This window comes from Bufo bufo, chromosome 6 (assembly GCF_905171765.1).
Source record: "Bufo bufo chromosome 6, aBufBuf1.1, whole genome shotgun sequence".
Classification (NCBI taxonomy): Eukaryota; Metazoa; Chordata; class Amphibia; order Anura; family Bufonidae; genus Bufo; species Bufo bufo.
In genome coordinates this window covers 394,325,917-394,340,730 of record NC_053394.1, presented here as the reverse complement: position 1 = coordinate 394,340,730, position 14,814 = coordinate 394,325,917, and the positions used below count along the sequence as shown (strand labels likewise).

Here is a 14,814-nt window from a genome sequence, read left to right as displayed (position 1 = left end):
TATTACAAGATGGAGGATTTTGAATCCTACAGAGAACAAAGAAGTTGCCATGTGGCATCCCTTCCCCCACCACATCTGCTGTAACTTCCAAAATGTGACTTGTAGTTCCACAAGAACTTTTCCTGTTTTCTCTCTGGAATGTGCTCTCAAAAAGAACCCCTCCCATCTGTATTTTGCTACACCCTTCACATCCCCCCCCCCTGTGCTCTTACTGAAACCCCCCTGAGGAATCAACCCCCCTTCATATGGGGGTTGGGGGGAGGGGGGCTGGTAATTGGTAATGCATCTGCCGACTGTGATGATACTAACCTGTGTTATCTATAGATCTTCCAGACAGGGCTCCAGGATTGGATTAGATCCAATGATGTTTGCAAATGACCTTTCCAAATTGTATGTTTCACTAGTTAAGAAAGTGCCCGCAGTGATTATTCCCATGATGCCAATTGGAAGTGTCCAATCCTATCAATCTAAGGTTGCACCCATTTTAAGTCCTTATTCAGATATGAGTGAAAGTTTAGAGATATCTGCATCATTGTATGATGTCTGACATCTACCACACCCGGTAGTAACATCAATTTTGCCATGATGAATAGAATTCCCAATTCAGAGAACTTACTTATGCTGCTTTATAGAAAATTTGTTAAAATATGGAGAATTTTCTCATATTATTGGTGAGATTTGAAAAATTTAGTCCAATGTAGAGCTGGGGATTTAATGCATAGTGAAGATCATTGAGTCTGTGAGGAAGCGTCTAGGTCATCAGTCAGTCACATTTTCATCAAGAGAGTGTGGAGAAAGTGTTCACTAGACTCCAGGAAAGCTGGGTGGATTTGGATTTTTGAGCTTACTTTAGCTATGCATGAGAAAATCCTAAGTGCTGCCTTTGTGGATGGGCTTAAGAATCATCTGAAAAGGTCTAGTGTTGGCTAGGCTTGAGAGAAGTTCATTTTGTCCCTCCATTTTGTTAAAGTTAAATCAAACAAAGGCCTAAGGCGGGCGTGGATGCCTATCAGTCCTCCCCACAAAGGGGGGGGGGAGGAAGATTTTGTATGTACTTGCCCACTTCCTCACCCGTGGGAGGAGCTACAAATGTGCAGCCCCTTCAAATGAAACGCCCATAGGGAATTAACAACCCAGAATCAAATGCTGGATCCCTATTATCTATACAATCCTTAGGATCTGTTTCCATTGCCTCATAGCAAACATGTTCCATGATCTCTCATGGCTAAGGGTAATATCACATGTGTAGGAGTAGATAGTAATGCAATTCCTACTCCTCTCACCAATTAATCACTGTCTTAAGGGTGTGCAAAATTAGATCCAACTACTCTGCTGCATCAGGTGGGGGGGGGGGGTAGTAGTAGTAGGGCCTTCTGGGAGTAGTAAATAAAAATACTTTCCCACCTCTGTAAACAAAAATAAAAAGTGCTTTCTGGGAGTAGTAATATTCAAATTCAAATTTACTGTCTCCAATGAATAACCACATTTTTGAGTTTCTGGTAGATAATTTCAGGTTCTTGGAAGATGGTTCATCTCAGACAGGATATGCTGTTCCTACATAATCTGATGTTGTCAAGAAAGAACCACTCCCTCCAGCAATGTTAGTGCAGGAGACAGAGCTGAAGACACTCGCTGAGGTTTGTAAGATGGCTGAGGGTAAGACTGCTAACATCAATATTAATCCAGGTATGCCTTCGGTATCACTCATTATTATGGTCTAATCTAGTGAAGCAGAGATTTTGTTTGATCCATGGGTAAGCCCATCAATAATGAATGTTGAGTGTATGAAAGATGTTTGATGCCCTGATGCTCCCTGAGAAGGTAAAGGCTAAGCTATTACTTGAAGTCTACGCTAAGTGGAAGTCTGTGTGATATGGGATGGCTTAGGGCCAGTGGACTTCCAAAATGTTTGCCTTTTTCAGATACAGGTTACAGAGGCTAAAAGTAAAAATCAAAGGATAAAGGTAGAAGTGATGATAGGACTCTGGACAGTTGGTAAGAAACTCTTCCTTCAGAGGGCACTCTACCTAAAGAGGATGGATTTAGAACATGGGCAAATCGAGAGAGAGAAGGTGTGATTGGGTTCTGTGGTGGATGGCTCCTGGGTTCAACAATGCTGCCACTAGGTTAGTTGAAGGTGAATGCTGTAATAATGATGGGAGAACTATGGGAGTTCCAGGAAGGCATATGCCAAGGTCATCTTACCCATTTCAGAGACTGTGGATTGACTACATTCAGAACAAAGGTGGAATAGTGTGAATATGTCTGCGTCTGTATTGATCTCTTTCCAGGATATTCTGAGATTTGGCCTGTAGCAAAGGCTACAGATAAAAGATACTGACTGAGGTGAAAGTACCTACCCCTAGGGCTTTTCTCCATCCGATATACATCTAACCGGAAGATAGGCCTAAGTCCTTATGAAGTACTCTTTGGGAATGCCCCTAGATTAGGTCTCTATTTTCCCAACAGCTCCAGATGCAGCATAGTAGTTTTCCAAATTATGTTGTCTGTTGCACAAGTTATTGTCTAATGTGTATTTCCAAGTTTTAGTTGTTTCCTAGAATCCAGACTGTATAGAAGCAATTCATTCTTTACAATCAGGAGATTGGGTAGTGGTGAAACGAGAGACGTGCGGAAAGTCCTAGAGCTACGTTTTGAAGATCTACATCAAGTCCTGATAACCGCCGCCACTGCTGTCGAATTCAAAGGAGAAACTGATCGTATTGCAATCAAGTGCCAGGACTATAAGAGCCATAATGTTTTTGCATGTCGTATTGTTTGTTTCATATTGTACAAAGGGGAAATCACAGTCAAATCAAATTCCAACAGTGTTATATTTTCAAGATGAGTCAGGAACAACTAAGTTTACTTTTGCAGTATAGTGGACTGTAAGACAGATGACAGATAGGACACTTGGTTTTGGTCTGATAAGTACATCTGTGTGACTGGAACTGACCCAGTCTATGGTAATTATGTTTAAATATGACCATACCAACTGTGGATATTGGAGATTAACAGAATGGAGCACTAGTCTGAAGTGTTGGGAATATAAACCAGTGGAAACTACCTCTAGAGTCAGTAAAGCTGAAGGTTTGTTGCAAAGAATGACTGCCCTGAAGGGAACACCACCAAACAGTTGTAAACATAATGAGTGTAATCCTCTGTTCCTGTCCATTAGAAATCCTATCCAACACGATTCGGGGATATATGTGTTAGAAGCATGTGTAAGTGACAAAGATCCCCTAGGCAAATTTAGAATGTTGGTGAGGGAGAAACTTCAAAGTTTAGTTGCTTCTGTGGCTCCTACATCCTTACCTATAATTGACATTAAATATTTGGCCAATTTAAAAATAATATGACAAACTGGCCTTAGAGACAGGATTTTATACAGGAAAACCCTTTGGTGTTTTCCCTCCAGGATATTGTTCTTACATACAGTACAGACCAAAAGTTTGGACACACCTTCTCATTCAAAGAGTTTTCTTTATTTTCATGACTATGAAGGCATCAAAACTATGAATTAACACATGTGGAATTATATACATAACAAACAAGTGTGAAACAACTGAAAATATGTCATATTCTAGGTTCTTCAAAGTAGCCACCTTTTACTTTGATTACTGCTTTGCACACTCTTGGCATTCTCTTGATGAGCTTCAAGAGGTAGTCCCCTGAAATGGTCTTCCAACAGTCTTGAAGGAGTTCCCAGAGATGCTTAGCACTTGTTGGCCCTTTTGCCTTCACTCTGCGGTCCAGCTCACCCCAAACCATCTCGATTGGGTTCAGGTCCGGTGACTGTGGAGGCCAGGTCATCTGGCGCAGCACCCCATCACTCTCCTTCATGGTCAAATAGCCCTTACTTTCAAAGTTTTCCCAATTTTTCGGCTGACTGACTGACCTTCATTTCCTAAAGTAATGATGGCCACTCGTTTTTCTTTACTTAGCTGCTTTTTTCTTGCCATAATACACATTCTAACAGTCTATTCAGTAGGACTATCAGCTGTGTATCCACCTGACTTCTCCTCAACGCAACTGATGGTCCCAACCCCATTTATAAGGCAAGAAATCCCACTTATTAAACCTGACAGGGCACACCTGTGAAGTGAAAACCATTTCAGGGGACTACCTCTTGAAGCTCATCAAGAGAATGCCAAGAGTGTGCAAAGCAGTAATCAAAGCAAAAGGTGGCTACTTTGAAGAACCTAGAATATGACATATTTTCAGTTGTTTCACACTTGTTTGTAATGTATATATATATAGTCATGAAAATAAAGAAAACTCTTTGAATGAGAAGGTGTGTCCAAACTTTTGGTCTGTACTGTAATTCAGCTGAATGAGATGAGTAGTGACTCTAAAGTTTACCCTGATAATTGGTTTATCAAAACGCAGATATCTGGTGATTGTGTGGAGATTTGAAACTCCGACCCGGGATGCAGGTAGAATGAAGTGGCCAATATACCTTGATCAAGTCCTGATGCCATTTGTTCTATTCTCACCTCCTGAGTGAGATCAAATCAGTAGACAAAAACAATGTCCGGTCAAGACAAAGGAGGTCACTCCCTACATCCTTTGACTCACGTGTATACATGGATGCCATAGGAGTCTGTAGAAGAGTTTCTGACTAATTTAAAGCAAAAAGTCAGATAGTTGCAGGATTTGAGTCATTAATTCCCATGATTAGTAGTAAAAAAAATATAAAAATTCATTTGATTGGATTAACATATCTATTGTCATCAACAGAGATTTGTGAATTATACCTGTGATACTGTTAAGGGAATGGTGGAACAACTGAGGTATTTTCCAGTGATGACTCTACAGAACCGACTGGTCCTTGACAGCAGAAAAAGGAGGGGTCTACAAAATCATTAGAAGTTCCTGCTGCATTTACATTCCGGACAACACTGAACCTGATGGAAGGATCACCAAGGATCTGACGGAACTGATGGACTTTATCAAATGAACTGATGGGAAAAATTCAGAAATTAATATCATGGCTAGAATAATATTTTGGGAACTGGTTCAGCGACTACAGTGTTTTTAGCATTTGGTTTTATTAGGCTGTTATATAGTTCTCCATTTTAGGAAAATAGTTTTTAAGAATGTATAATACATCCATGCCCACACTATGTACACTGCTCAAAAAAATAAAGGGAACACTTAAACAACACAATGTAACTCCAAGTCAATCACACTTCTGTGAAATCAAACTGTCCACTTAGGAAGCAACACTGAGTGACAATTTCACATGCTGTTGTGCAAATGGGATAGACAACAGGTGGAAATGATAGGCAATTAGCAAGACACCCCCAATAGGAGTGGTTCTGCAGGTGGTGACCACAGACCACTTCTCAGTTCCTATGCTTCCTGGCTGATGTTTTGGTCACTTTGAATGCTGGCAGTTCTTTCACTCTAGTGGTAGCATGAGACGGAGTCTACAACCCACACAAGTGGCTCAGGTAGTGCAGCTTATCCAGGATGGCACATCAATGCGAGCTGTGGCAAGAAGGTTTGCTGTGTCTGTCAGCGTAGTGTCCAGAGCATGGAGGCGCTACCAGGTGACAGGCCAGTACATCAGGAGACGTGGAGGAGGCCGTAGGAGGGCAAAAACCCAGCAGCAGGACCGCTACCTCCGCCTTTGTGCAAGGAGGAACAGGAGGAGCACTGCCAGAGCCCTGCAAAATGACCTCCAGCAGGCCACAAATGTGCATGTGTCTGCTCAAACGGTCAGAAACAGACTCCATGAGGGTGATATGAGGGCCCAACGTCCACAGGTAGGGGTTGTGCTTACAGCCCAACACCGTGCAGGACGTTTGGCATTTTCCAGAGAACACCAAGATTGGCAAATTCGCCACTGGCGCCCTGTGCTCTTCACAGATGAAAGCAGGTTCACACTGAGCACATGTGACAGACGTGACAGAGTCTGGAGACGCCGTGGAGAACATTCTGCTGCCTGCAACATCCTCCAGCATGACCGGTTTGGCATTGGGTCAGTAATGGTGTGGGGTGGCATTTCTTTGGAGGGCCGCACAGCCCTCCATGTGCTCGCCAGAGGTAGCCTGACTGCCATTAGGTACCGAGATGAGATCCTCAGACCCCTTGTGAGACCATATGCTGGTGCGGTTGGCCCTGGGTTCCTCCAAGACAATGCTAGACCTCATGTGGCTGGAGTGTGTCAGCAGTTCCTGCAAGACGAAGGCATTGATGCTATGGACTGGCCCGCCCGTTCCCCAGACCTGAATCCAATTGAGCACATCTGGGACATCATGTCTCGCTCTATCCACCAACGTCACGTTGCACCACAGACTGTCCAGGAGTTGGCAGATGCTTTAGTCCAGGTCTGGGAGGAGATCCCTCAGGAGACCGTCCGCCACCTCATCAGGAGCATGCACAGGCGTTGTAGGGAGGTCATACAGGCACGTGGAGGCCACACACACTACTGAGCCTAATTTTGACTTGTTTTAAGGACATTACATCAAAGTTGGATCAGCCTGTAGTGTGTTTTTCCACTTTAATTTTGAGTGTGACTCCAAATCCAGACCTCCATGGGTTAAAAAATTTGATTTCCATTTTTTTATTTTTGTGTGATTTTGTTGTCAGCACATTCAACTATGTAAAGAACAAAGCATTTCAGAAGAATATTTAATTAACTCAGATCTAGGATGTGTTATTTTTGTGTTCCCTTTATTTTTGTGAGCAGTGTATATGTGCTGTGCCCCTGTCAAAGACAAAAATTATTCCATCTTGAAGTAAATAAAACATTGTTGATGGTTGCGGGGTAAATAGGACAAGGTGAAGGCAAACCCGAAAGGGAGTTGAGGGGACCTGGTGAAGCAATAAGGAAAGTCCAGCTCTTCGCTGTTTAGGGTGTTGGGAGAGTACCTCACTTTGCCTGTTCACCTTTGGTCTATTTCCTGCAAAAGGAGGGATTTGTGAGAGATGTGTATCTGGTGTGAACATTATTCTGTAGTACACATTGCAGTACTACTTGCTGGTAGACAGGTAATTAGCATATCATAAAAGTAAGTTTTTTGCCAAATCTACTGAACGAAAATTATTAATAACATAATGTATAGCAATATCGCAGTATAGGGATTATAAGTACACAAAAAAAAAAATTGTTTAGTGGGGTGACAGAAGCCCTTTAACCACTACAGGACCGCCGTACGCAGGATTGCGTCTTTGTGGCGGCCCTGTTATTCCGAGTGGACGCGCCGATTTCCTGTGAACGCGCACACACAGGCGCGCGCGTTCTCAGGAACTGCAGGTAATCGAGTGAATCTGCAGCCTGCCAGCGGCGATCATTTGCTTGCAGGCTGTAGATCCGATTTTTTTTTAACCCCTTAAAGGTATATTAGACGCTGTTTTGATAACAGCGTCTAATATACCTGCTACCTGGTCCTCTGGTGGTCCCTTTTGCTTGGATCGACCACCAGAGGACACAGGCAGCTCTGTAAAGTAGCAAAAAACACCACTACACTACACCCACCCCGTCACTTATTAACCCCTTATTAACCCCTGATCACCCCATATAGACTCCCTGATCACCCCTCTGTCACTGATCACCCCCCTGTCAATGATCACCCCCCTGTAAGGCTCCATTCAGACGTCCGTATGTGTTTTGCGGATCCACAAAACACATACGGACATCTGAATGGAGCCTGACAGGGGGGTGATCAATGACAGGGGGGTGATCACCCCATATTAGACTCCCTGATCACCCCCCTGTCATTGATCACCCCCCTGTAAGGCTCCATTCAGACGTCCGTATGTGTTTTGCGGATCCACAAAACACATACGGACATCTGAATGGAGCCTGACAGGGGGGTGATCAATGACAGGGGGGTGATCACCCCATATTAGACTCCCTGATCACCCCCCTGTCATTGATCACCCCCCTGTAAGGCTCCACTCAGACGTCCGTATGTGTTTTGCGGATCCACAGATCCGCAAAACACGGACACTGCGGATCCGCAAAACTTGGACACCGGCAATGTGCTTTCCGCATTTTGCGGATCCGCACATTGCCAGAACTATATGGAAAATGCCTTTTCTTGTCCGCAATTGCAGACAAGAATAGGACATGTTCTATAGGCTCTACAAAAAACGCAGTGTTCGCCCGATCAGGCCTGATCTTGTGCGCACACTTGCGTTCAGTCCGCCCCACCGCAGTGATAGAATTTTTTCTGATCACTGCAAAAACACTGTAAAATCGCTGCGGCGCTATAAAAAGATCACTTTTGAGGGGCATGGCGAGTTCATAGAAGATTTTTTTGTCACAAGTTAGCGGAAATAGATTTTTTTTGTTTTTGTTTTTTCTTACAAAGTCTCATATTCCACTAACTTGTGACAAAAAATAAAATCTCACATGAACTCACCATACCCCTCACGGAATCCAAATGCGTAAAAATTTTTAGACATTTATATTCCAGACTTCTTCTCACGCTTTAGGGCCCCTAAAATGCCAGGGCAGTATAAATACCACACAAGTGACCCCATTTCGGAAAGAAGACACCCCAAGGTATTTCGTGAGGGGAATGGCGAGTTCATGTAAAATTTCATTTTTTGTCACAAGTTAGTGGAATATGAGACTTTGTAAGAGAAAAAAATAAATAAAAAAAATAAAATCATTTTCCGCTAACTTGTGCCAAAAAAAAAAATATTCTAGGAACTCACCATGCCCCTCACGGAATACCTTGTGGTGTCTTCTTTCCAAAATGGGGTCACTTGTGGAGTATTTATACTGCCCTGGCATTTTAGGGGACCTAAAGCGTGAGAAGTAGTTTGGAATCCAAATGCGTAAAAAATGCCCTGTAAAATCGTTAAGATTCTCATTGGAGCATGGGTATATCGTTAAGATTCTCACCGAGCATGGGTATATGTAAAAATACACCGCAAAACACATTGCCCTACTTCTCCTGAGTACGGCGATACCACATGTGTGACACTTTTTTGCAGCCTAGGTGCGTAAAGGGGCCGAAAGTCCAACGAGTACCTTTAGGCTTTACAGGGTTGCTCACAATTTAGCCTTGCCCAAAATGCCAGAACAGTAAACACACCCCACAAATGACCCCATTTCGGAAAGAAGACACCCCAAGGTATTCGCTGAGGGGCATATTAAGTCCATAAAAGATTGAACTTTTTGTCACAAGTTAGCGGAAAGGGAGACTTTGTGAGAAAAAAAAATATATCTATTTCCGCTAACTTGTGCCCAAAAAAAAAAAACTTCTATGAACTCGCCATGCCCCTCACGGAATACCTTGGGGTGTCTTCTTTCCAAAATGGGGTCACATGTGGGGTATTTATACTGCCCTGGCATTTTAGGGGCCCTAAAGCGTGAGAAGAAGTCTGGAATCCAAATGTCTAAAAATGCCTTCCTAAAAGGAATTTGGGCCCCTTTGTGCACCTAGGCTGCAAAAAAGTGTCACACATGTGGTATCGCCGTACTCAGGAGAAGTTGGGCAATGTGTTTTGCGGTGTCATTTTACATATACCCATGCTGGGTGAGATAAATATATCAGTCAAATGCCAACTTTGTATAAAAAAAATTGGAAAAGTTGTCTTTTAGAGAGATATTTCTCTCACCCAGCATGGGTACATGTAGAAAGACACCCCAAAACACATTGCCCAACTTCTCCTGAGTACGGCGATACCACATGTGTGACACTTTTTTGCAGCCTAGGTGGGCAAAGGGGCCCACATTCCAAAGAGCACCTTTAGGATTTCACATGGCATTTTTTACACATTTTGATTTCAAACTACTTCTCACGCATTAGGGCCCCTAAAATGCCAGGGCAGTATAACTACCCCAGAAGTGACCCCATTTTGGAAAGAAGACACCCCAAGGTATTCCGTGAGGAGCATGGCGAGTTCCTAGAATTTTTTATTTTTGTCACAAGTTAGCGGAAAATGATGATTTTTTTTTCTTACAAAGTCTCATATTCCACTAACTTGTGACAAAAAATAAAAACTTCCATAAACTCACTATGCCCATCACAAAATACCTTGGGGTGTCTTCTTTCCAAAATGGGGTCACTTGTGGGGTAGTTATACTGCCCTGGCATTTTAGGGGCCCTAATGCGTGAGAAGTAGTTTGAAATCAAAATGTGTTAAAAATGCCCTGTGAAATCCTAAAGGCGCTCTTTGGAATGTGGGACCCTTTGCCCACCTAGGCTGCAAAAGAGTGTCACACATGTGGTATCGCCGTACTCAGGAGAAGTTGGGCAATGTGATTTCAAACTACTTAAAAAAGCGGAAATTCACATTTTTGTACCATAGTTTGTAAACGCTATAACTTTTACCCAAACCATTATTTTTTTACCCAAACATTTTTTTTTTATCAAAGACATGTAGAACAATAAATTTAGAGAAAAATTTATATAGAAATGTATTTATTTTGAAAAATTTTACAACTGAAAGTGAAAAATGTCATTTTTTTGCAAAAATTTGGGTAAATTTCGATTAATAACAAAAAAAAGTATAAATGAGACTTCCGGTTCCGGCGCTGGGATGCTAGCAGCGGAGTGAAGGAGCTCCGGCACCCGCTTGTCTGAAAATCAGATCCCCATCGCTATCGCAAGTGTGGGAAGAGTACTAGATAGACTCAAGACCTACTACTGGACGTAGGGCTCGGTACATGGAGCGGTACCTCCCGAGGAGTGGCGGCACTAAATCCCTCATGTCCGGCAGCGCAGGTGACTCTCAAGGCAAGATGGCGGAGTCAGCCGCAAACATACCTGAACCAGCGCCTGAGACACAAGACAGGGGTGAGTCCTTCCCAGCACTCCCAATGACGGTGTCGCCCCAGAACATCGATTATAAGTCGCTGGCAATTGAAGTAGCCACCTACCTTGCCCCTGATATCAGGGACACGCTGACGAAGACACTGTCAGCTTCCCTGCAACAAATACATGAAGCAATCCACCAGCATGATGCTAAGATTGAAGAGCTGGAGCGGAGGGCTCAATCTATTGAGAACGAAAATGGCGGTTTAGCACGCACTTTGAATGAGCTGTCCAAACAAAATATGATTTTACTGGACAGGGTGGAGGACCTGGAGAATAGGTCGCGACGGAGTAATTTGAGATTAATCGGACTGCCAGAGTTTATTAAGCCAAAGGAGCTATGTGAATTGGATTTGCCGGAAGCCTTAGGCCTAGTGGGCCGCCATAAAGTGGAGAGAGCGCACAGAATTGGCATCGCTGAAGACCCAAACTTGAAAAGACTGGGAGGGCCACATAATGTTCCTATAAGACCGCGCCAAGTAATCATGAAATATTTAGATTACTGCGATAAGGAGGCCATATTAAGAGCGTTCAGGAACAGAAAGAGTCCTCTCAAGCTACAGGGACATAATATTCTATTGTTCGCAGATTATTCGGCAGCTGTGGCGAAAAAAAGGAAGGAATTTAGTCATGTCTGCTCTTTGTTGTACCAGAGACAAATCAAATTCCAACTAATGTACCCGGCAAAGCTGCGGGTTACGCATGCAGATGGATCTACGATTATTTTCCACGACCCGTCAGCAGCGGAAGAAATGATGGACGCTCTGCAGACCAGAAGGCAAGAAAGAGAGACAGAGCGCAAACGGAGATCTGTATCGCCGCGTCAGGATAGAGTGGATAGAGAGCGGCTAAAGGCCGAGTCGCAAGAATCCGGTCGTGACCGTCATGATAGAGAGAGACGCTCTGGAGCAATTAGTAAACGCACCTCAAGGAGAGATGGGCTATCATACCCGAGAAGGTGACTGTTCTTGTGCTAACTAGTGCTGTGATGCATCACTTTCTTTCATTAATAGTATTGGAAAGTTTAATGGAGCAGGAGATTCCGGTGGTAAAGTGGGAGATTGCCTAGCCTTATCACAGATAAGGAGGGGAAGAGGAGGTTAATGTTCTAAGATGTTTATGGTTCATGAAAGTGTTTTTGTTGATGATCTTAACATTGCTCATTGATATAAACGGTCTTGGGTTAGCAGTTATATCAGCCAAGAAGGTGGGCGGGTGCCGCAACCCAGAAAAAAGGAAGTCCTAATAGAATAAATATAGTTAGGAGCTGCTCTAACGTTTAGGGAAGGAGATTTTGGGATTTTTTTTTGGGTTTTGGTCATTTACATTATTGAAACTTTTGTCTTTTCTGAACGCATTCCTTTTGTCTCGGCTGCAAAGGCGGTTTATAGGAATAGTAAAAGATGAAAATTATCTCTTGGAACGTAAAGGGTCTGAGATCGCCTCACAAAAGATGGATGATCCTCAGGCATTTAAAGAAACTCAGACCTGATATTGTCCTTCTCCAGGAGACCCATCTTGAAGAGAAGGATTTTGACAGGATGAAAAGGTTATGGGTAGGAACTGTATTAGGTGCTCCAGCATATAATAGAAAGGCAGGGGTTATAACGTTGATAAATAAGCAACTCAATTGTACAGTGATGGGACATACTGCCGACACAAAGGGCAGATGGGCACAGGTTCTTATCCAGATCCAGGGCATGCAATACAGCATTTACAATGTTTATGGTCCGAATACAAATAATGGTCAGTTTTTTAGGGAGTTGGAATCCAGGGTACTAAGTGACCCAAATCAGTATAAGATCATTGGGGGAGATTTTAACTCAGTGGTTAGGGGAGCAGAGGATAGAAAGCGGGAAGGAGACAGGATTGGGATTGATGGACCCCAGGACAAAGTGTTATTGCCTCTAATGGGAGGTGTTGGTTTGGTAGACCCATGGCGCCAATTTCATCCGGACGAACGAAGCTTTACGTTCTACTTAAATTCACAAACCTCGTGGTCACGAATTGATTACATATTTTTATCTCACTCACTCTCACATAGGGCTGAAATGGCGGAAATTGGCGATATGGTTATATCAGACCATGCCCCGGTATCGCTGGAACTACTTGAGACATATCCAAGGGGGGCTGACTATATTTGGCGCTTTCCTTCTCAACTATGCGCTAGAGAGGAGTTCGTAGAAAAATTATCCATATGGTGGGAGGAATTTAAGACTGACAATGAGGCACACTTAGACGACCCACAGTTATTCTGGAATACTTCAAAGGCGGTGATGAGAGGTAGGATAATGGGATATATGAGTAGTATTAAGAAAAAGGCTCAACAATCCTTTACTAAAGTGAGCCAGAAAGTCAGGGAGGCTTATTCCAGATTCATTAGTAACCCGTCAGGAGTTAATAAGCAGGAGTGGGTGACTGAACGGCAAGCTTTTGAGAGCTGTGTTAAGGAAAAGGAATCCCTGAAACGGTCAGAATTGGAAACAAGACTATATAAGTACGGTAACAAATCTGGGAGGCTCTTAGCAAATCTAGCTAAGGGGATGAGAAACCCTCAATATATAGCGGGTTTGAAGGACGCAGAGGGTAACATGAGTTATGACCCGGCAGGGATTAGTGCTATAGTAGGATCCTATTATGAAGAATTATATAAGGATGAAGCAACATGTGACCTGTCGGATACTATTTTAAATAGGGTTCAAATGCCAATTTTAACAGGGGAACAGCTTCTTTCTTTGAACGCTGACATCTCATTATCAGAGCTACAAGAAGCCATTAAACATTTAGGTAATTCCAAAGCCCCTGGTCCGGATGGATTCACGGGATAATTCTTTAAGGCCCTCGCAAATCAAGTCTCACCTGTTCTGAAGGATTTGTATAATGGGGTTTTTAAAGGCCAGATGTCATTAGACAATGAAAACATGTCTTATATCAAACTACTACCCAAGCCAGGGAAAGACCCCTTAGTACCAGGCTCATATAGGCCCATCTCCCTAATAAATGTGGACGCAAAACTGTTGGCTAAGATTGTAGCGGATCGTTTAGGAGAATTCTTACCTCAGCTAATAGGTCAAGAACAAGTAGGTTTTGTAAAAGGTAGATCAGCAGTGACAAATATAAGGACTGTTTTGACGGTCCTAGATAGAGTACAGAACCTCCCAATTAAGGGAGAGTTTCCAGCCATGCTCACCTTGGATGCGGAAAAAGCATTTGATAACGTGAGGTGGGCATGGCTGGGAGCAGTATTAGATAAGATGGGATTTGTGGGAGCCTTTAGGTCATATTTGGATCGGATGTATCATAATCCTAGAGCAAGAGTCTATACTCAGGGCTTTTTGTCTAGACCCTTTCTGCTTCAGAAAGGTACCCGACAAGGGTGCCCATTATCTCCCCTTTGGTTTAATTTAGCCTTAGAGCCACTTGCCAGGGAACTGTGTAAATCTAACATATTTGAAGGTATCAAGGTGGGGGGATGTCAAGCAAAAGCTGCCCTGTTTGCAGACGATGTAATCTTATTTTTAGCCCATCCGAAGCAACACTTGGGGAAGGTGATGGAAGTATTAAACGATTTTGGAAAATACTCTGGATATAAGATCAATAGATCCAAATGTGAACTGCTTCCTTTGACGCCAGGCGATGATGGGAAAGACATTGACTCAGGGAGATATGGTATTGCCAAACCGTCGACTCAACTGACATATCTTGGGGTCAAAATAGGGAAGTCACCTCACTCCATATATAGGTTGAATTATCCACCTTTGTTCTCAAAAATTAAAAAGGACCTTGATAGATGGAAAGATTTACCCCTCTCTCTAATGGGTCGTTGTCAATTGATCAAAATGATGGGGGCGGCGAAGCTAATGTACCCTTTACAAACAATACCTGTCCTTTTGCGTCACGCTGATATAGGGGACCTTGAGAGGAAGTTTACGCAATTTCTGTGGGGAGGGAAGAAGGCAAGAATTGCATTGAAAAAATTGAAACTTAAGAGGGAGCAGGGAGGGCTTAACTTCCCAGACCTGAGGGGATACAA

At 43.2% G+C, this 14,814-nt stretch overlaps 1 protein-coding gene across 1 annotated transcript in view; it reads left to right on the top strand.

Annotated features, from left to right (window-relative positions):
• LOC121003537 (zinc finger protein OZF-like) overlaps positions 1-14,814 on the top strand; it is a 1,338,071-nt gene that overhangs the window by 89,882 nt on the left and 1,233,375 nt on the right. The gene's annotated exons all lie outside the window — the stretch shown is intronic.